The 23977-nt window shown below is 38.9% G+C and overlaps 1 pseudogene across 1 annotated transcript in view; it reads right to left on the bottom strand.

Moving 5' to 3' along the window:
• LOC120885895 (small ribosomal subunit protein uS5m-like) overlaps nucleotides 1-23977 on the bottom strand; it is a 439518-nt pseudogene that overhangs the window by 403996 nt on the left and 11545 nt on the right. The window contains exons 6-11 of the transcript XR_013427982.1: nucleotides 22540-22574; nucleotides 20465-20555; nucleotides 18262-18308; nucleotides 17956-18015; nucleotides 17630-17692; nucleotides 15787-15923 (exon numbers count right to left, since the gene is read on the bottom strand). The product of XR_013427982.1 is annotated as a small ribosomal subunit protein uS5m-like (transcript). The remainder of the gene's footprint in view (nucleotides 1-15786; nucleotides 15924-17629; nucleotides 17693-17955; nucleotides 18016-18261; nucleotides 18309-20464; nucleotides 20556-22539; nucleotides 22575-23977) is intronic.

Genomic DNA, 23977 nt, shown 5'->3' on the forward strand with positions numbered 1-23977 from the left:
CATGAAATTTTCATGGGAACGATCACTGCTCCCTTGTATGTGTGCTCACACAAACACACACATGTGTGCTATTTTCCCCAATAGTTCTGGATGGTTCTCTTCCTGGTCTTGGATAGTTTCCTCACAAATATGTGCTCATTAGTAACAAGTTAGTTACTCAAGGGACACCCTTTGCTGATCTCTGAAGTTCTCTGTATTGCTCTCTTTTTTGAGGCTCTGTCCTGCAAACTATAACCAACTACTCTCCCCATGTTACCAACATGCTTTGTGAGTTTATGATGTCTTCCAGGTTCTGTGTCAATTCTTCCTGAGCCATGACCAGGAGCTTGATCAGAGCAGTAGATTGGGGGTGATCCTAGAGTTTACATAGTCAGTTTGCTATCTTTTAGGATTATGGATATTTGTTGCCTTATTCTCAAATTTATACAAACATCTTATTGTTTTTTCATGATTTTTCTGTATCTTGTTTCAGGAGGTCCCTGTTAAACAGTTTTGAATAGAACTGAAATTATCGAATTTTATAATTTTTACTATATTAAAAATAAGATATATACTTTATATGTATATGCTTATAAGTGCTATCATTTTATTTTTACTTAATCCTTGTATTTACAGTCTGTTACCAGACTGTTTTTTTTTTTTTTTCTGTACAAGTGCCTCCCCACCCCAGGGAGGATACAGGCTAATATCCAAGTCATGCTCAGTCAAGCAAGTTAAAAAATTTGAAGCTTTGTTTTTCCAGAGGGGTACCATTTTATAATTTATACAAAGGTACCATCATAGGCTACCAAAAAAAAAAAAAAACTCATGCCTTTCATATATCAGATTAAAATACAATTTTTTTTCATAATTACTTGGAAACCATATTAACATCTAAAAAAAGATAAGAAAAGGAGAAAACAGGAAATCAGCCACCCAAAGTAAGATACTTGACAATTTAGGAAAATTTCCTTTCCAAAAAAAGGTTTTCTGCTTTGGATGGGTCATTGATTAGTCCTTTTCTAGGTCTCAGAAAAAACAAAGGCCAGATAAAAAGGATCTGTTTTTATCTGCTTTTACTTTGAGCAGGCTTAAAGGGCTGCCTACTGTTTTCAAGGCTCCTAGGAAATTACATGCAATAAAACATGTCCAAATGGAGGAGGAAGATCTTTCTTGAATTATTTTCATTTCATCATTCTCTCCTTCCTCCCTTTCCTCATTGCTTCTTCTCTCCCTATGCAGAAAATTTTTATTGAGCACTCCTGCTGTCCTAAACCCTTATCTCAATTTCTTGAGATCAAAGTAAAAAAATAAAATCTTACTTGGTATGGTAACCTTCTAGAAGGGGCTGAGATATTTGATTAATGGCATGCATAAAGTAAATTTTATGGTTTGTAGACTCATTAAAACCAGAGAGACTAGAGAGCATTAGGAGTTCAAAGTAGGCATTAAAAGTGTTAAAGTGTTTTATTTTTTTTTAAACTGGTTACATAAGGCTTACTGAGAAGGTGGCATCTGAACTGAAACCTGAAAGAGGTGAGCAAGTAGGGATTAAAACACACAGGTTTGTAGGGGAGCATGCCTAGTGTAGGAACCAGAGCTTGAGGGTCAGTGTAATAGGAAAAGAGCACCCAGGAAGGAGATTCTGTCATAAAATTGGTATGTGGTATAAATATAGCAGATAAAATGTGAGATTGTCTTAATATTTTCAGTCTCCCCTACCTTCATAACTGCTAAAGGAAGCAGTTGGTCTCCAGGCCCTTGCTGAATAGGTACAAGTGATTAGTTGGGAGAGACTTAAACCTGGGCAAATGTCCCACAGACATTGAAAGAATGAAGAGAAAATCATGGTAAAAATAAAGATGTAAGGGTTGAAGAACTAAGAATTTGAAAAGGAAAAGAAGAGGGTCCTTTGGTGTGGGGAAAGGTATTGAGAAAACCATCTTATAAAGTCTTTTGGATATAACCATATTAAAACCTGCTTTGAGATATTTCAGTATGGGAAGATTACCATGAGAGAGAGAAAAAAATACAACAAATAAAGAAAAATCACAATAGTTCTTGTATTCATCATCACTAATAATGGGGATTAGTGAAGACTTTGAAATACAATTTTTTGGTGTTTTTGTTTTTTGGTAATATGGTTATCTACTTGAATTTTTTTTAATTGCACACTTTTTTAGCTGAAAATACTCCATGAACTTGTTTAAAAGCTTACAGGCATACCTAACTTCTTCATTAGAATCTCTTTGTACCCAGAAGCAAATGGTTTAACAGTTTCCTAAATAATTTTCAAAAAATGACTTTTACCTATGAGGTGGAACTCAGATGCCATTTCTACAGATCAAAAAAAGTTAAATATCAATCACTTCATGGATTTGAAATCAACACAAGTTCATATATATACAATTTCTTTTAGCATTAATGAGGTAATTTTATAAAGGTATTAGGACATTTTGTATATATGTGTAGCTTAATCAACTGTCTACATTTTTTACATAATTCTAAATTAGTGTATATAGATTCACCTCACATTTCAATATTTGCAAAATATTGTTTTATGTGCACATAATATTTCCATTCTCTGTTGATAGGCTTTTAGATTGCTTGAAATAATAAAAACTTGGAAGCAATGTTGTAATAAGCATTATTACTCTCAACAGGTATGCATAAATACATAGGACAAATTATCAGAAGTAAAATTGCTGGGTTAACAGTTTTTGTAGTTTTTATTTATTTCATCTTAAAAAGATGTCACTCCTTCCCCTTCAGTGAATCCTGACATTACTGGGAATATACTATGTTCATGTCATTAAGGAGAATCCAAATCTAATTGGTCTTGAACCACACTTGGAAAAAACATTTTTACATTTGTTATGTGTATTTACAATTTTATATGTATTTTTTCTCCATATTTTTTTAGATCTTATTTTATCCTTACTATCTGATTTCTTATTTCAAGTGTATATTTTATGACTTAAGAAACCTGGTACTTATTTTCACAGATGTTTTTTCTTCAATTATAAATGTTATTTACTATGGGTTTTTTAAATTATGTACTTATTTTATCATTATTTCTCCCTTTTCTTCCTTAGACATTCCTTCTTTAGTTAGAAAGTTTATGAATGATCCTATTTTCTTTTCAACCTTTCATTGTATTTTTTAACATTTAAGTCATTGATCTTTTGGATTTTACTCTTCTACATAAGAAAATATTGCGGTACATAATTTCAAGTGCCAATAACTAATTTATTTAGTAAGTTTTATATCATAGTTAAAGCAAATGTGCTTTTTAGAGTACATTAAATTCCATACTACTAATTTAGACAATAACTTGTTTTCAGAGTCAATATCTAATTGTTTGTATCTTTCAAATACTTCAAAATTTGCACCAATAACATTTTCAGGGGGCGATACATATAATTTTTTTATTAATAGATAAACTTCTGTTATTGAAGAATTTAGCCACTCAAGAAGGTTTCCTCCCATGTAAAGAAGTTATTTCCTATTGTGTTTATCTTTAACATACCATTTATAACATTGCTCAGTAAAGTTTCCTGGCTTTCACATTAGGAGATTGTGCATTCTTTGAGAAAGAAACTATTTTATTTACCCAAGGATCAACAGAAAAAAATGTACACAACTCAGAAAACCAATCAAAATAGAATGAAAGAATGAATGATGGAAATTTCTCATAGGCACCATTAAAGAAATGCATTTGCTCATTATTTTTGTTCTGCACACATTAGTAGAAATCTAAGATGAATACAGGTAAAGTACTATAATTTCTTTATACCTTAAATATGTTTGTTTGGAATGATTTCTTTTTCACATATTATGCATTGCGTGCTGTAGGGATGGAACAACTGCTACTTCTCAGTTCTCTGTACCCCAGGCTCTGCCATCATCATTCTTGCTCATTTTATTGGGAAATGACATCCAGCTATATTCAGAAGCCTGCACACTGCACAGCCAGTGAGCACACAAACTCTTTATTTTAAAATGACTTGCATGGAGTCTTAACTACCTGCCAAAAAGCCTGCAATGGGAGATAAAATGCTTGAGAACAATAAAAAAATGCATTTTAAACCATCATATTTAACATAACTCCTCCAACCTCCCCTTAAGAGAGAAAGGAATCATGTCCAACCTGTCACCATGATGTACTGTCACCTAAAATCACATCCCGTGAAATCCTGGAAAAAATGTATTTGTAGTTCCATTTCATGAGCCCTAAAATCTGCACAAATAATGTAGTCCACTTGTCTGTGTTCTATGTGGCATACTTTCCAGCTGAAAATTTTGGCTGCCGTGGTATCTCTTTGAAATAAAAAAGAACACAATAGTAACTAATCTCTGGAATGCATCTAATGATGCACTTAAAGTATGTTTGTGTGTGTGTGTGTGTGTGTGTGTGTGTGTGTGTGTGTGTGTGTATGTGTGGTATTCATAAAAGTCAGAACTTTCAGTCTTCTTTGATATTGTGACTGGTGTGGCCCAAAGAAATCCTGTTTATCCAAATTTGGAGAGACCCTTATTGTTATGGAATAGTTTTTAACCACATTATAGGTATTTCAAATCTTTTCCCTCCTCAAACTACTTTTTATTTTTCATCCCCTTTTCCTATCATCTTCATTCTTTTTAAGTATTTTAATAAAAACTGTTCCACCAATTTTTTTATTTACTTTTGTTCTTTGTGTACCTTTTTTACTCTCCAAATAGCCTTAATATGCCCAGCCTTATGCAGTTCTTTAAGATAGCTACTCTGCCTAGAGAAACAATTTGAGGGGTCTTACAGGTCATATGAGAATGGATCCATTTTGTATCTTTCATACATCTGTCTTATCAACATAACTACTTGGTATTCCTGAGGTCTCACAAGAAGAAATACACCCCTACAGAATTAAGTCCTTCCACCTTCTTTTAGGACTTATTACTGAAATGCAGACTATTTGACCCCAGGTTAGACCTTCTGAATTAAAATCTGCATTTTCACAGCAAACCACAGAACTGATACGCAATCATATTTGCAAAACACTGGCCTGGACCTCATCTCTTACTTGCATCTTCACTCCTCTTTGAACCTTCCGCTGAAGTTTACAAAGATTATCTCTAAAGTATCTTTCTTCCTTAGCAGAGACCCTCACCTTCCAAGATGGCAAGCTTCTCTTTAGCACAGACCCATTTCACTGATCCATTTGTGAACACAGTCTCTGTTCCTCTTTCCCGATTCCATAATACCCTGCAGCCTCCTTCAGCCCCACCCCAATATCATCCTGATAATCTTGAGAGTCACCAATTCCTTTCTGCCAAAATCTATTAAACATAAGTTTCATTTCTAACAAACCCATTGCTATATTTATCACTAATTGAGCATTTGGTAAGTCTCATGAACTCTGATGATAAACTCTACATTATGCCAAACCTGATATTTTGCAGAATTATTTACTCATGTTCTTCATGTGCCTTCTGTGCCCTTCGAATACCCTTAATATGCCCAGACTGATTCAATTCCTTAAAATATCCACTCCTGCATAGAGAAACATTTTGAGGGCTGTATTAGTTATCTACCACTGCATAAATCTAAAACTGAACAATTTCACACAACACATATTTATTATCTAACACACTTTTGGAGGGTCAGAATTCCAGGAGCAACTTAGCTCAGTGATTCTGGCTCAGAGCCTCTCCTGACATTGCAAACAGAATTATCAATCAGGCTGAAGTTTTCTGAAGACTTGGGACCAGAGCAAGTTTTCTCAGCCTTGAAAGTATAAATTATATGTATTTGAGGATTGATAATCCTTTCTGTGGGGAGCTTTCTTACACATCAAAAGAGGTTCAGCAGCCTCCCTGAACTCTTACTCACTAAATGCTAGTAGTATGTCACTCTTTTCAGTTATGCCTATATATATATATATATCTCCAGAAGTTGATAAGACTGTGGAGAGAAAAATCACTTTCAGATGAAAACTATGGGACCATAGATGGACACTGAATATTATCAAGGCTCTGCTTCCAAGATGGCACCCCCTGGCAGAAGGTGTAAGCTCCTTTATTGCTACTTACTAGGAGGCCTTTAGTGGGCTTTTCCATAAGTCTGCTTGAATGACAGGGCGACTAGATTTCCCCAGAATGAGTGATCCAAGAGAGAGCAAAGCAGCAGCTATACTTTCTTTTATGACAAAGCCTTAGAAATAGAAGTCGCATTCTTTCACTTTTGCAATATTTTCTTTGTTAGTAGTTAGTCAATAACATAAGCTCACAATCAAAAGAAAGAGTAAACTCCATTTCTTGAAGGAAGAAGTAATAAATAATTTTTAAAAATATCTTCCAAGTACAACAGGGTCCTATATATTAAAAATGACTTTTCACATTTAAAATGTTCAGGAATATAAACCAATACAAAGATATCTGGTTTCTCACTCATACACCACATGTTGGTATATCTTTTTTTCCCCTATTTTTACCTTTTCTTTTCCTCCAGTATTTCTACTTAGTTTTACTTTATGATTTTCTAATTATAAAATATGAAAATCTGTATTTAATTAGGCATCCATATGTCACAAAGTCATCTCCCTTTTTCTGAGTCTACTTCCACCTCCCCCCACCTTCCAGACCTCCACAGCCTAGAGGAGTCTCCCCTTCCTCAGCTCCCAAGGCTTGTATGTACTCTTGCTCCATGTTCTTATCTTCTAAATAATCTAAAGAAAATATTTAAAAAGGACTCCAGAAATCATTGGCCTAATCTCCTTATCGTCTTCCCTAGTTCCAGTATGGCCTCCTGCTGTTTTCTGCCTTTCTTAACTAACATGCTAATTATAGCCTTCCATAAGCTGTAGATCTTTGTATGAAGATTTACACTAAATCTTCTCTGGTTAAATGCATTAAGCATCTGAAAAAAAGTGTTCCTACATGTGTGGAACTGAAATTTATCAGGATCACTTGAGGAAATCCAGGCCGTATCTGGATATATGAACTTTGTCGTATTTCTGTAGGTGTGGTCCTAGCATCTGTTCCTTTGACAAAAACGCCGGATGATCTGGACACTGTGGTGCACACCTGCAATCCCAGCAGCTTGGAAGGCTGAGACAGAAGGGTCTCTAGTTCAAAGCCAGCCATAGCAATGAGGAGGCACTACACAACTCAGTGAGACCCTGTCTCTAAATAAAATACAAAATAGGCAAAATAGGACTGAATGTGGCTTAGTGTTTGAATGCCTCCTAGTTCAATCCTGGCACCAGAAAAAAAAAAAAAAAAAAAAGATGCTGAGTATTACTTATTCTTTTGTAAAAAAAAAAAAAAAGTCTATAACAATATCAAGTAAAGAGTGATGTGATTATGAGGCCTTCTTCTGCTTTACTAAGAGGAATATTCAACATCAGTCTATCTTTGAAAGCGACTTAACTAATTAACCTGTTATATAAACTAACACAAATGCATGATACAGCAATCTGAACAACCTTCTGAAACTTATTGTATTTGATACTTAAGTCAGAATCACTGGAGATTACCCAACTCTCAAATCATTTTTTTTCTCCAAAATTTAGGCATCACTCTTGTGACTCGTTTTCTGGCTAGTGAGACAGAGTCCTTCATGCTGACATAGTAGAGATCAGACAATAGTGTTTTTTGTTTCTGCTGTTTTCTTAATCAGGTGCTATAAATTAACAGACAGCATCTGGAGTATCCGATTTTTTTTTCTTTTTTAAGAGCAAACAATTCTCTGGAAGGAGTTAGCAGCTGAAAGCATAGTTCAGGGTCCATATCCAGGTCAATGAATAGGAACCTAAGCAAAGTCCTAAGTAAATGTTGTTACAACAGTTACAAAATACCAAAGTTGGGAAACAGACTACAGGTCCTATAAAAGACATATACACCAAAAAGTTGGGGAAGTGAGGTCACAATAATTTTCCTTATTCATATTGGGGGGAGAAGTTAAAATGTTGTCACTGCATTCCAAGTAATCTCTGGGGACCACCTGGCCCCATGCTTATCTGGTCTAATTGACTGAAGAGGGTTAATTTCCTGAAAATTCTTGGATTTAACTAAACCTTTGAGAAGCTTACAGAGGTATAATCTGCTACTAATATATTCTTTCACAGAAAATGTTCACCATTCCAGTGATAAGGTCATCTGTGGGTTATTTTAAGAAAGTGTTTCTTTTGAAAATTATAAAAAGCTCTTAGCAATAGTCTATCCATCCAAACTTGAGTACTTCTAAGACTTGACCAAAACTTACAATAGCTTCTAGAAGCCTAAGGAGGCAATTATAAATATTTTCTCTGCCTTTTGAAATATAAAATCTTCTGCCACTCAAACTGTCTTCTCAAGGTCTGTTGGGAGGAGGGGGAGGAATCTGTCTCTTTGAAATGCAAACATTCAATGAGATAACTGTCTCTCAGTCCCAGTTGGAAGGAAAGGGCTCAACTTCTTGGGTACTTTGCTCCAATTTGCATTATCACTTACTGAAGTAATGAAAGGAAAGGTGTATTTCTCCCCTGGATAGGTACCAATTAGCAAAGCCAAGATGGCCCACTCATAGGGACCAACACCTGCCCACATGCTTATAGGACCACATGTGCACATTTTCCTCCTTTTAGTGCTTTTTCTCAGCTATATCCCAGCATTTAAAAGGTTTCTTGCCTTTTTTTCTGGAAAACTCATGCACAGTTTACACTGGACTCTCCCCCTATTGCAAAAGTTAATACTGAATAAAATCGACCATCCCTAACTTTAATCACCATTCAGTTTTATTTACCTTTGGCACTATGATTCCCTCTAATTGAAAGTTAAACCACATTTATCACATGTGAGGAACATTCTATGATGTACTTGTAGAGAGAACATGAATATAAATATCTTCTGATGATGACAACATTGAACTTTACATGGCCCTATAATCCTAGAAATTAGAACACAGCCAAGGTTGAGAAGCCCACCATTGTTTTGTACTCTAAGAAATGAGAAATGGGTTGACAGCTCTGCCCTTGAATATTCCAAGATAAGACCCATCTCCACATTTCCACATATTTCCACAGACTACTGATGACTCCCTTATCTAGCTGCCCATGTCCCATTACCTTTTCAAAAATTGTTCTTTGAAGGGCAAAGGGGTATATCAGAGTAGCTGGCATAGGAAGAGTTAAGTAGGACACATCCTGATCATCAGTAAAGAACTACTGGGTTCTTTTCCTTTCCTTTTCATGGACAATTAAAATTATCAATTTTATATGAAGTGTAATGTGAACAGTTTCAATATTCTCCATGCCTTGTTCCAACCCGACTGCTGACCTTAAGCCCTAATTTTATAGAAATGTTCTAGTTGTCACTAACATATGTTAAAACTATATTTTGATGTTATATAACAGATTTTATCTTCAGGTATTACAGCTGAAGTAAGAGGAGTCACTCATGAGACAGGAAAAAATATCAGAGAAAAAAAAGTGCTTTGGAAAAATGGAAAAGATTTCAAGGCAGGTATCAATACAAACTCTTATTTTTTTTCCACGAATAACCATGAAGGACTACAAATCTACTGCAGTCTTAGCAGAAAATATAAGTCTTGTAAAAAAGCATAAGCACTCAAAAAGAGTCTATATTCATATTCATATAACCTCAAGGGCTTATATTGCCATGAATTTGTGCACTGGCAATCAGAAACAGAAATAGAACAAGAAATAGAAATATATTTGTTCAATGAGTAATGGTTGAGACACAGTTCACACATTGTAACTTTGGACAATTATGGATGAATAACATCAAAAAGGCACTGGTGCACTAGGGCAGGCTGAGCTGTAGCAACAGGTAACAGAGGTGAGAAAACCATGTAGGTAAGGCACTTCTAAGGCAAATAATGATTCTGATTAGGCCTGAACAGTGACCTGCACAGGATGCTCCAAGAATAAAAAATTCTCTGATGCTCTTGATCTGATATTTTGATCTGGTGCTCAAATAAAATGATCTTACACTTTGTAGAGGATGCTAGAAAATAGAATATTTTCTGCAGGTAACAGACCTTGGGTGCTTTTCAATTATCATTTAAATGTTGGTAAAAATCACAAAGAAGAGATACTTCTAATAGCACCTGTGTTATATACATCTGTTTTATTCATTTTCTTATATGGCTTTTCTGACTTATAAGAAAGAAAAAAAATATGAAAACACACAGGAGCAAAATTAAAAATTCAGGCAACATATCATGATATCAATAGTCTCCCCAAAATTTTAAATTATTTTAGATTGAAAGAAATATGGGCTTACTTTTATGTAATACCGTCTACTAGAAAATTAAAATAGGTGGAAGTAGGCCCATTTAAACTTGGATGGCCCATATAAGCATGGCTTCATCCATTCTTTGGCCAGGTGAGTGTATGTGTGATGTTGCAGGGAGGTCCGTGGAAATCTGTGGAATGCCTTAGAACACTCTTCTGTGATATCTGATTCTGTGAGAGTTATTTCATAAATCTGTAAACTGCAGAATAATACTAGGAGTGCAAAATAATCCCTGTCTGCAGACACATAGCTATATTCCATCCAGTCTGGTAGAGGTTTAGTTGATTTTCTTCCTCCACTGTGGAAGAAATCAGATATGCCTATATTTGGAAATGTATTTTAATATTCCTAATTATTAATATATCTTTTCCTTAGAGTCTTCTTCAAACTGCTTCCAAGTTTTTACCATTACTAAGTTTCCTCAATACTAAGTTAAATAAAATCTTTAAAATGATGAAAGCCATGACTTTAGCTTTTCTAAAGATTATCTCTAGCAGCCCAAAGCCTCACTTAAAGTAAGAAAAAAATGGAAGAAAAAAATGGAGGAAAACAAATCATCAACCCTCAAGAATAAAAAAAAATGAAGAGATATCAACAGTCATTTGGAACATTCAATGTTCCTAATCATGGGTGATTTAAGAAGTGAATATCTTAGAAACTTAGCACCCATGCAGTTAGAGAGGAAAGTCAAAAAGCAACAAGCCATTCCCATATGTGTACCCTAGACATTCTGGAGAGCATCAGAGATTGGAATCAGGGACCTCTAACCATGGGGTGGGGCTGAAAACATGGGATCCTGAAGTTTGTAAAAAGAGCACTGAATACACATATTCCCACACCCCCAGGAAAGCTTTTCTGTTTGCTTCTAGAAAACTGGCAGTTGAGTACACAAAGTAGAAGACTAAAGATTTACTGTTGTAGACACTGAGCAGCTGGATATGAAGAACTTATCAGTGCTTGTGCATCCCAACTGACCCTATACCCTGGGTTACCAATCTGCTTTCTTAATGCTTTTAAAATACAAGAGATTAATTAAGAGTCAGAAATTTGGGGATTCCTTCAGTGTATATGTGGGGATGGGGGAGAGAGTGTACACATGCAGGTGAGAGATGGGGATGACAAGGAAAGGGAATTAAAGAGGAACAGAATAGCAATGAGCCAAATGACAAATAAGGAAGACCCAAGATGAGCTCAGGGACTTGCTAGAGAACTGGAGCATAAACACAGTGGATCCAAATGTATCAATAGGGTAATTTCATCCTAATGGGAAAAGGGTAGGCTAATAATCAGTGAATGGAAAGATAGTTCGGGGATGGGGGAGGAATGTAGTAAAATTAGAACAGAGAAACTCTAAATAGAGCTAAATCTTTTCCAAGACATTACAGATTAAATGGGTCACAGGATCTAAGTCCTTTAATGAGAAATAATTGCTCTTCAGGCCTTAAGCTACTTATCTCCAAAAATAAATTTGCTATAAGAAAAAAAATTGTTATATACATGTCTAAATATATAAAGGTTGAAAAAAGAAGATAATGAACCTCAACATCCATTTCAATAAAGATTAATTTGTGATTAATTAGTCTTAATTTCTTCCCTTTATTTGTTTTAAAGCAACTTCCTAAAACTTCATATTTTTCAGGATCTATTTCTACCTGACAAATATCATTTTAAATATATATTCTTTGTGTGTGTGTGCATGTATATTAAAGAATTATCTTATCTAAAAAATAATTATTTCTTAAGCCAAACCCAGAAAGTCAAAGGTCGATTGTCTTATATGTTATGCGGAAACTAGTTGAAAGTAAGAGGGAAAAAAAGGAAATGGGATTCCATCAAAATAGAATAGAGATCAGTGGAGTAGAGAAAGGAGATTGAGGAGGAGGGGGGAGGAAGAAGAAAAAGAATAAATCTGACCAAACTATCCTATGCACATATACACATACAGCATAGTGAATCTCACCTCAATGTACATCCACAAGGCACAATTAAAAAAAAAATCCTATAAATACCAGAAAGATCGGTTGAATGAGGAGAAAAGGCGGAGAGGAGAGGAAGAAAAGGGGAAGTACTGGGGACTGAATTTAAAGAAAACTACATACTACACTTTTATAACTGTCAAAATGAATATCAATACGTATAATTAAAAAGAATAAAAATTAAAAATTAACTATTTAAAATAATATTCAGTGTTCACAATTCTAATTCCATAAATGTTAAATATATTTTTACAGCTTTAAAAAAATATTTAAATGAAGTCCTCACATTGCAGTTGGTTGGTATTTTACTCTCCGTTTCTTTTACCCCATAGCCTTTTCTTTCTTTTCCATGTGTTCCTTAGAGAAGGCCAATACTCACCCATGTAGAGTTCCCCATAGTCATGTTTTGTACCCATGATGTCATCTCCTTAGTTTTTATTTTCCACAAATTAGTAGAGTTTGAGATTTGATCACAAATAGGTTCATATTTTCTTCCTCAACATGAATTCATTGGTAGTGTGTTTTCTTCCATCTTGAAGCATGTGCTTATGGTTGGTAGTCTCCTTCATTGATATAAATAGCTGTTAAATAATGTCACTCTATTCCTTCACTGGGGAATTTAGAATATAGTCATATTCAATCAGTTCTTCCTTACTTGCCAATTGAAATATTTCTATGAAACCATTCTTCCAACTATAATTTAGTTAGCTATAAGTAGATGAGTTAAAAGAAAAACCAAGATAAAGATTTGATTCTTGCCCTCTATTCACTAGATTTTCTGAAACAAGTTCATTTTAAAGTATCCTTCAGTGCTGAATATCCAGTTTTGTTTTATCTGGTATTATTATGATTTCATAGATTTTAAAATGCCTTTGGTGTATTTGAATCCATTAAAGTTTTCATCATTATCAATGCTTGAATTGCTCCAATATTGGCTACTTGGCCTCTGACTGCTGAGGTTTTGACTCTAAGTTGACTCCTAAGAACTCTTGATGGGACCCAGCTTTCTTACTGTTATTTTTTTTAAACATGAAAGAATGTATTAATAACCTGCAAATACTAGCTGATATTAAAATGTTCCAGACTTTTCTTATACATCTGATATATGCATCCTGTACAACAGATCTAGAATTAACCATTTATTCAAAGCACCATACATTTTTTTTGGTTTACTTATTTTTATTGGAAGATAATTATTTCATGACCATAAACCATGTTGCAAGGGCACTTTGATATTTTCAAGTGAAAATGGAATATATAAAAACATTATATAAAATATTGACTTTGTTAAAAAAATACAAACATGTACATATACACACAGAGGTACACATTAACACATGAGTTCACAAATATAAGCCTGAAAGACGCAACGTAAAATTTTTATAATAAATATATTTTATTTGGGTAGTTTAATGATAGAAATTATTTTTATTTTCATATTTATATTTATTTATATTTTAAAACAAGCATATATTATCTTGAGGGGAAAAAGTCTGAAATTTTTAAAGAGTTCAGGTTTTATAGTAAGGGATTTATATCATGAGAAACACTAACAATTCCTGTTAAATCATACAATCTGTCTTTAAAAGACTAGTGTGTATTAGTTAATATTTGCAAAGCACTTTAAAAGTAATAGGTCTATGTGGCATTATCCCATTTAGTTTATGACATTAATAATGCATTCATATTTCTGGCATTTGAAGTGGAGCTTAATGAACTAATAAATATAACATCCAATAGTGTTTAATGAAGAGCTTTGAAATTTGTCATCTAAATGATTCTGTTATTATTTTATAATAATTATATTTAGCACTTTCATTGCATTTTTTCCTTGGAAGTGTTTTGCAAACACTTAGTTAGTTAATACTTAATACATCCATCTTCAGGTAAAATGGATAAGAAGTGTCCTTGCTATATTTCTATTAATAGTAGATGAGCTAAAACATCCACTTCTATCTAGTCCCTGAAGAAAAACTGTTACCTGATTCTGAATTTGAGTTTAGAATAGGATATTGGTAGGGCCTTGAAGGTGATCCTAAGAAACATTACCATGGAGTTCAGTTTTTTTAATTAATCCTTACAAATGATTCCAAATGCTCTAAACGACTACAGCTCTGATTTAGTAATTGCAAATGTGTCATCAACCGAACAAAATAACCAGGCTGCTTTCAGCCATTTTCATGAATCTTTTACAGCTGAGACAAATCTTAAAGGAATGGGGAAGGCACTTTGATTCAGACCTCAACATGAGCATAGCTGCTCTGGTTTTTAATGGAAATGTTAAAAAGTGAATGACTTCTGGCAGCTTTGAGAAATTTCAAGTAACATTGAAAAAGATGTGTCATATGAACATCCTTCCTGCAAATACCCTCTCAGCTTTATAAAGTGGCTGCAACTAGAGAAGTCTGGGGATGGCTGGCTTCACAAAACCAGGTTAGCTCTTTGAATTAGTAAATAGTTGCTACATTTATTAGTAAATGTTAGTGTCTCATTATCAAATTCAGTTGAAACCTGAACCCTGAAATGATAGAATTAACAGGTGGGGCTTATGTGGGATGATGAGGTGATAAGGGCTCTGCCCTCAGGAAGGGGATTGGTGCCTGTACAAAAACAGGCCCAAAGGGGATTGGTGCCTGTACAAAAACAGGCCCAAAGTGCAGTACCCAACAGAGAGCTTGGGGGAAAGAGCAGTGCCAGCTGATTCTGGGTGGTTAAACCACAGTGGCTGTCCCAGGGAGATGCCTCAGCCCACCTTCCCACCCCAAACTGGGGCACGCCAGGCCTCGCCTTCCAAACTCCCTAAGCACGTGCCTGCTGGGCCAAGCACCAAGCCTGAACCTGGTGGAGCCCTGAGATCTAACAACCAAATCACAGGAGGTCCAGGGGGGAAAGGACATCAAGGACCCCACGGGTGCTCAACCCTGGAAACACTATGGGACAAAACACCTGACTTCTTCAACACAACAGCAGCAAGGGGGGAAGAGAGAGGGACAGACCAAGAGAGACTTAAAAGACACAGGAGAAACTTTAGAAGTGCTGACATCTTCTCAACTGGATTGAATCAAATCAACGGGATTGAATCAAACTGTGTAAAAAAAAAATGTTTTAAAATCGGACGAATGGATAGATTTGAATGAACAGATTCGATACTTGATAATACTGAGTCATGATATTTAGGAATGGTAAGGGTACCATGACATTTTTTTTCCCCAGTGCTGGGGATCAAACCTGGGCCTTATTGTTCCTAGCAAGCGCTCTACCATAGAAGTAAATGGATCCTTTAGATCCTCAAAAGGATCAGAATCAGAAACCTGAGAAGTGGTTTCTGATTCTGATCCTTTAGAAATACACTGAAATATTTACGAATGAAATAAAATGGGACCTGAGATTTGGTTCAAAACGACTCGGTGAGGTGATGTTGAGAAATGAGATTAGCTCTGGTTGGGCAGCAGAGCCCTGGGGTCACTGCAGCAGGTGGCCGTGGGAGCCCCTAGGAGACCCTCAGCACCTTGGTCTGCAGCACAGCCAGACCTGCTCAAACCCCAGGGAAGGTTACCTGGCGGGAGAGCCCATGGAAGAGGCCTCGGGTGAGGTTGAACATGTTGACGGACCCAGAGACCTTGGCATACATGTCCTTGATGCCAATGAGCCGGCAGATGGTAATGATGGCCCTGTGGCAGCGCAGGCCGTATCCTAGGAGACAGGAAATGGACTGAGCACCTGCCAGCATGCTGTCTTTCGTGTGGCTCTGGGTTTAGGGAATGACATTTTGGCTTCACCACCCCCAGCTGGTGTGACTTCTAGGACGACATTTATTCAATGGTATGTACAAAAATTAAACAGAACATCTACCTTAAACGTAGTGGGGGGGAAACCAGGATATTACTTACATTAAAACTTAAGTGCCTGAAAACTCTTGGCCCTCTGCCCAGGCCAGCTCCCGAGTCCATGCCTCGTTACCATCAAGGGAGACGCCTGTCCTCACCATCCTAGACCACTCAGCTGCCCTGGCAGCGACACCACTTCCCTCTCCTGGGAACACCTTCTGGCCTAAGTGACAGCGTCTCCTGAATTGGTGGCTCCTGGAGTGCTTTCTCACCTCCCTGATGGCCTTCAGTGCTGGGGTGTTCTCCTCCCCTCTAGCCATGTGCCCTGCTCTTGGCCACCGGCAATCCATCCTCCAGAAGAGCTTCAAAAACACAAGCCAGGGCTAGGGCTCTAGAGCAGAGCGCTTGCCCGGCATGTGTGAGGCACTGGGTTTGATCCTCAGCAAATCAAGGCTCCGGGGCACAACCTCTCACTGGCCATTGCTCTCTGAATTAAACAAAGACATCTGCAGGATCTTCCCCCCACAATATCATTATCTCACACACACACACACACACACACACACACACACACACACACACACACACCGTGCCTGACCCCACTTACTGCACTGTCCTCACATGGCCTGTGCACAAGGGCACACTGCACCTGGGGCACGCACCAGCCTGGAATGTTCTCCCAGACCTGCCCCTCTGCTCCTCTTCCTTCAGGATCTCACTCACACTGCCCCTGCTCAGAGGCCACCTCTGGCCACCCTGATGAAGGTGGCCCTCCTCCTCCTCTTGACAGCACTGAGGAAGGCACAAGGCAGTAGCTCAGTTGCTTAGGGCCTCACTAAGTTGCTGAGGCTGGCCTGGAACTTGCAATCCTCCTATCTCAGCCTTCTGAGTGTCACTGGGATTACAGGTGTGCATCACTGCGCCCAGCTCCTGACCTGAACTCCTGAGATTTAAAAAACTACAGTCAAATGAAACAGGTTCTTACTACAGAACTGCAAGCAAAATGCAAATCCAAATGTTTAAGAATTCTGCACCAAGAGTGCACTGGGTGTGACGGTCCCCATAACCAACACTGCCTGTGGCCTGTCCACAAGACAAGAAAGGCCATTTCTGCTCACCCAGTGCCTCAATGAATGTTCAACAGTACTCAATGGTGAGGGGCTGGAGGAGCTCCGTGACAGCGCGTGCTTCACAGGTGTGGGGCTCTGCTTTAATCCCCAGCATCAAATAACAAGCCTAACACCATGACACTTGTAGAGGAACAGCACGTGACTGGCAGGAAGGAACACCGTCCAGCTGGGTGAAGGCTCCAGGAGGAACCATGTGCCCACTCATCCAACCCCACCACCACCACCTGCTCCACCCGCCTCAGCCACTCCGGGAACAGGCCTGGGCCTGTGTAGCCCGACCTTGGCTTCTTCCCCAGGAGCCTCACCTTCCTCAGCCTAATTCAGGCCTTCCATCTGTCACTCTCAGGATGAGTTCAAGGAGAGGCGAACAACCCCAGGGGGGAGGGTGGGACTGTGGTGGTTTCTCTGCTTTATGTTCAGAGAGTCAGAGCTTTCCAGTTACCTCTGGGCTGTTTCTTCATCTTGATGTGTGTCCTCTTATATCTCAACGAGATGTCATGGAATACTGGGGGGTAAAGCAGACACAGGAGGGTCAGGCATGTGGCTTTAATGTCTGCAAAAGCCACAGAGCACTGGGTGCTTGCCCTAAGCAGCCAGCCCACAGGACACACAGACGCTGACCCCACTCATTCTCCTGCCACCCCCCCAGGCCAGGCTGTTTCCTCATTTTGCACATTTGTAAGAATGCAGTCAGAGCAACACAAAGACACCCACTGGGCATGTCACAGACACACCACGACACAGTGGCAAGGAAAGACCCACACTCACTTGTATGGTCTTCATACCGCGCTCTATGTAATGCAAATAGTGGATGGCTTTGTTCTTTGCCTGAAGAAAAGAAGGAACAAATTCTCCTAAATCTCTCGCTGGGTTTCAAAACTATTTTATAAAGTATTTTATTATAAAAAATTCCACCTATGCACCTTAAAAGATAAGGACTTAGCCACAATATCATTATCACACGTACACTGACGATTCCTTCGTGATACGTGACTGTGTGCCCGCAGTGCCCCCATGTGAACACAGAGCTTTTCATCTTCTACTAAATGTTAACAAACAAAAACATGCACTTACTTTCCTGAAAGCATCCACCCGCTCAGTGGCCTTCCCAATGGCAAAACCTTCAAAAGAAAAAGCAAAACTTATGAAAAGGAAAGCTACTCTGACCCAGCCTGTGCCTCTCCCCAGCTCCCAGTTTGGGCTCTACAGCATTTCACGCCCTTCTTTCAACTGCCCACAGAACACCTGCTCTGCACAACCAGCCATGAAGAAAGCCAGAGATGTGCTCATCTGTTCTGAGGCATTCTACAGACTTGACATTTAGATACATAACATTACCTTTTATAAATCTCTAATAAAATGAAATATACTCAATTTTTAAAATTAAGTATGCTCTATATTTATAAAAGGCAAATGTTTTGGGGCACTTGTGCAAAGACATTAAAATGACCAGAAGGGATAGGGGAAAAATACATTGTTATAGAGTAAAACTATGATTTCAGTAGAATTTCAATTTTAATTAACCAGAAAAATAAACCTAATAGTTTCCAATTTGTAAATGCTTTACCCTAAGAAATGAGGTTTATCACAAGTTGCAGAAATGCTTCCATTATTTGCTGCCACCATTTATTATTTAATTTGAAAAAAGTACTTTGTTTTAAAATTATACACAGGAAAATAAAATAGGCAAGACATCTGAGGCCTGGGATGAAAAGGGCTTGAATTTCAGTTCCTAGTTTAAACAGAACAAAGTAAACCATGGAAGTCCTAGAGGGAAATATGAGTGGACTTACTTATAATCTTCAAAAGGAGACTTTCTAAGCAAAACACAAACCAGAAGTGACTTACGACTGATAAATTTGCTATGTTAAGGTTTAAAACGTCTGTGGATTTTAAAGCTTCGATGTGGAAAAAAATTCAAAACTAAGTCAAAATATGATAGACAAAAAAGGCTCATGTCCTTAACTTACAAGAAGCTAATCCCAATCAATAAAGACAAGAAAACCACCCAATTAAAAAAACAGGCAAAGCACCTGAACTGACAGATGTCCAAAGTGAAAGCGCAACGGCCAATGAACACGCAAAATGGTGTCGGCACTCTCCTAACTTAGAAAGTACAGGTCTAAACTAGGAGAGACGTTTCAGGGATCATACTGACAATCAGTAAAGTCTGATACTACTCAGGGCAAGGATGGGTGGTACAGAGGGACATAAAATGATGCAACCTTTGAGGAGGAGATCTGGCAATACTTGACATTTACACCCAGTGCGGCAGCAATTTCAAGACATTTCTCCTATTTCTATATTTCCAAAAGTTCAACAAACTCCATGTACAAAAAGGTCAATGTTATTGTTGTTGTTTTTAATAAATGATACAAATTTGGAAACAATAGGGATTGGGTCAAAAATCATGTCTATGCACACACTGGAACACTATGAAACCAATACCAGAAATCTGCTTATGCTAACAGAAGACCTCTGAGGGCAAAACCAAGCAAGAAGAGCAAGGTGCAAATTCATGGCTATAATAAGATCTCTGCTAAGCTTTTTATAAAAAGGTAAAGAGAGGTAACATGGACACAAAATTTCAGAAAAGATATTTTTGAAAAGAGACAACAGTAACTGCTAACCATGGTCTCTTACAGCAACACACTATCATATATTTTGCTTTTGCTTTGAAATTTTCAAAAGGAAGCAACTAACAGTTTTTCAGTTCTATGTGAACACATTTCAAAAACAAGATGTTCAGTAGGGAAACTTTAAAAGTCTAAAGAAGAAAATTTAAATGATTGACAAACCTGCTAACCCAAGTGAACACTTATCAGTCAGTGTACAGTCTTCTAGTTTTTTTCCTTGCATATAAATGACTTTAAAAAAAATCATGATTACATGACAAATTTTTAACAAAAATTACTTATTGTGTAAGTAATTTTTCACAATTCTTCAATGGCTATAGAATATTACTTTGGAGGCCTGTGGTTGTGGCTCGGAGGGACAGCACTCGCCTGGCATGCATGAGGCACTGGGTTTGATCCTTAGCACCACATAAAAAAATAAAGATATTGTGTCCACCTATAACTAAAAATAAATATTAAAAAAAAGATGTAGGCCTTAAGAGCTTTTCTTTCTTTCTCTGAGAAGCTTCATGGTTTACCACCAGGTTTGTGAGCCCAGACCTCTAGATGGCTCTATTAGTAGAAAAAGTGAGACTGGCAGCAGGGCCCTGGCTTCCAGCCGGGCAGCCAGGCCTCTTTGTGTCCATCGTCACCCCACTCACCTGCAGCTCCCTGCCCATTCCCCACAGCCACCAGGACACGGACTGATCTCTTCCTTCCCTCTTTGGCTGTCATATTGAAAACATTTCTGACCTAAAAGACAAAATGCTTCATCAATAGGACAGCTGAAGAAAACTCTGAGGTAGAGGATGAGGACCTGCTGGCTCAGCCACACAAGGCTTGGTGCAGGACCCAGCACCTCCTCCAGTCTGTAGGCACAAAAGCAAACTTCCCAAACAAACCCTCCCTCTGGAGCATTTTGGGAACACAATGGAAATAAGACTTTCTCTTCCTATTTCATTGGGTTATTAGGAGAGTTAACTAAGATAATCTTTAAAGGAATTTACAACTACACAACTCAATATACCCCATCTTAATAAATATACACAGGAAAGAAAACACTATGGATTAAACTTTGAAATAGTTTAACATTGATTATAAGACAAATTCCAGTATCAAAGGTACTAAAATATCTTAGAAATGATGAAATGCAACATAAGGAAAAAACTTCGCAGGACTGGATTGCTATGTTAAGGATCAGGCTTAAACAAGAATACAGAATTTGGAAACACCTATTTATTATAAACTCAGGAAAATCTCCCATTTTTTTCAGCCTATTTTAAAGGCCAGGAATTATGAAACTATTAACTAAACTGCTTAAATGACAGTTGTCACCTTTCCTTCCTAGGAAGAAGTTTAAAGAAAAGGGAGGCTGAGGCCACACTTTTGAATGATCTTATAGGAAACAACCTACATATGAAAGACTCTTTCAGTGGGATTAACTTTCAAAAGCTATGAACTGGGGTGTGTGTAGGGGCACAAGCCTGTAATCCATGTGACTCAGGAGACTGAAGCAGGAAGAAGGCAAAGTCAAGGCCAGCCTGGGCAACTTAGCGAGACCCTTCTCAAAATGAAAAGTAAAAAGGGGGCTGGGGATGTGGCTCAAGTGGTAGCGCGCTCGCCTGGCATGCGTGCAGCCCGGGTTCGATCCTCAGCACCACATACCAACAAAGATGTTGTGTCCGCCGAGAACTAAAAAATAAATATTAAAAATTCTCTCTCTCTCTCTCTCCTCTCTCACTCTCTTAAAAAAAAAAAAAAAAAAAAAAGTAAAAAGGGCTGGGGATGTGGTTTGGTGGCAGAGTGCTTGCCTAGCAATGCACAAAGCCCTGGGTTCAATCTCTAGAATTGGGGTGGGGGGAATAACACACAATGGGATACCAACACAAAATACTTGTAAACATATTTTAAAAATTCCATAATATAACTGATATTGAAGAAATAATGTACATATTCAGAGAGGCTTTGTCACAAATTTGATATATAAATTATTCCACAATTTGGGGAGGTACTGGGAATTGAACTCAGGGCACTTGACCACTGAGCCACATCCCCATCCCTTTTTTGTATTTTATTTAGAGACAGGGTCTCACTGAGTTGCTTAGGGCCTTGCTTTTGCTGAGGCTGTGGAACTCACCATCCTCCCTCCTTAGCCTCCCAAACTACTGGGATTTCAGCTGTGCACCATCGCGCCCGGCTCTGTTCCACATTATTAAACACTGATTAAATGCACAGTGCCAGCTCAAAGGAACACTGGCCATTAGAGAACCACCTTGGAAGGGTGGTTCAAGTACACCTGATACCGGATCTGTGAGCAGCCCAGAGACCACTGCCCTAGTCAAACTGGACACTGGCCATAACCTGAGGCTTTCTGCCCCTGCCCCTGCTCCTCCCAACCTGTTCTCTGATTGTGTCCTAGATACAACTGGTGTACAGCTCCACAAGAGGCCACCAGATAGCACACTCTAGCTCCAGGAAGAAGGAACTTAACATAATCTCCAAATTCTGCTCCTGAATTTGCCCCTCACAAACCTCAATTTCATAGTCCCCACAAACCAAGGCAGCAGTGGGGACCATCAACATGAAGGAACTGAACTTCAAATTGTGTTAATTCCTCCCTGAACTTGAGTCTGTGTCCGAGAGATCACTGTGACCACAGCTTTGCTCAGCTCCTCCTGCCCGCCCGACCCCGGCAACCTCTCCAGAGGACCCTGGGAGTTGAGCTCGGCAGGCCTACCTCGAGTATCCTGGTATCAAAGTCCTCATAGGTCTCTACAAGGAGAGAAGAAAAAGCACACAGATAAGAGCATCCAAGCTGCTCACGTGTGACAGCCTTTCCCAGGTGCCATCAGACTTCTAATGGGAAGAACCTGAGCTCTATGGTGCCGCTCTCCAGGCTGCGCCCCAGTTCCCATCATCCACGGGGACTGCCTGGCCTGACTTCAGGAGCTCAGCCACGGCTCTATGACCGCAGCCTCCCCCTCTCCAGCTCCCTGCTGCCGGCTCCCGAGGCACAGGTTCCTGGAGCGCCGACACCTCCAGAGCCTTCATCGCTGCTTTCCCATCTGGTCTCCTGGGCTCTTCACAGCCTCTCTCACCAAAGTCCCTCAAAGACACCAAGATACCAAAGTCCCTCACTCCTCATAGATCTCGCCAACGTCCTCAATCCCTACAATTTTGTCTCTACCGCCCTCTCCAGGCCAGAACCCAGGCAGCTGACTGGTCACAAGTGGCCTGCTGCTGCTGCCCGGAGAGATCAGAGCCTGGCCTATGCTCACCACTCTCAACTGCGGATCTGACCCGCTCGGGAACTCCCGGCTCCTCAGCTTTCAGTTCTCTTAATTCAGCCTCTGCTCACCACCAGAGCTGTTTCAAACACTCCCCAATTCTCTTGCTTTTACTTATTACAGAAAATCTCAATTACATAATAAAATAGGAGAGCACAATAAAAGCTTCTGTACCCAGCAGTCAGCTTTGAAAGCGGTCAGCTCAAGAGTCAATCTTCTTTCCTGGACACTGCCAGGGTCCCACCCACTGGGTGATAGTGAAGCCAGTGCCAAGTGCCACCTTCTCATCAAGAAATATTCTGGTGGCCATGTTCACCAATGCCACTATCTGGCTTGATGACTCCTGACCAAAGCTACCAGATACCAGGTGACCTCCCCGCCGTTCCACCCCCATTGCACAGGCTCACCCAAACCTGCACCCTGCCCCTGCTGGCTAACAGCAGCCTGTCGGTCTAAACTCTGGATCTGGTTACTGGGGACTTGGCTCGTGGGCAGGTCCTCTCCCTCCCAGACCTCCACCCTCCTGCACGCTTGCCCCATCCTCTCCAGCCCAACCGTTCCTCTACTTTGAGCCAAACTCCTGTTTGCTTCCTCCTCTCCCTCTCACTGGCAAGAGCAAGAGTTTCAGGTGAATTTGCCTTTTGGGGGAGGGGGAGGCTTTGTTTTCTAATTCAGCCTAAGTGTCGTCAGTTTTTGTTTCATGTTTGCTTTTACGAAGGCTTAGTGACAGCTCTCTGGGGTCTCTCAACTCTGCTGTTAAACAGTCTCCAAGCCTGAGGCCATGTGTTTGGGAAACGCTGTGCCCTACAGATCTATAATGCACACCACCATGTCTAAGGCACCTGCTAAGGCACTGGGACCCAGGGCTTTCCATCCTGTTGGAGGAAC

Source organism: Ictidomys tridecemlineatus, chromosome 11, assembly GCF_052094955.1.
Source record: "Ictidomys tridecemlineatus isolate mIctTri1 chromosome 11, mIctTri1.hap1, whole genome shotgun sequence".
NCBI classification, from domain to species: domain Eukaryota; kingdom Metazoa; phylum Chordata; class Mammalia; order Rodentia; family Sciuridae; genus Ictidomys; species Ictidomys tridecemlineatus.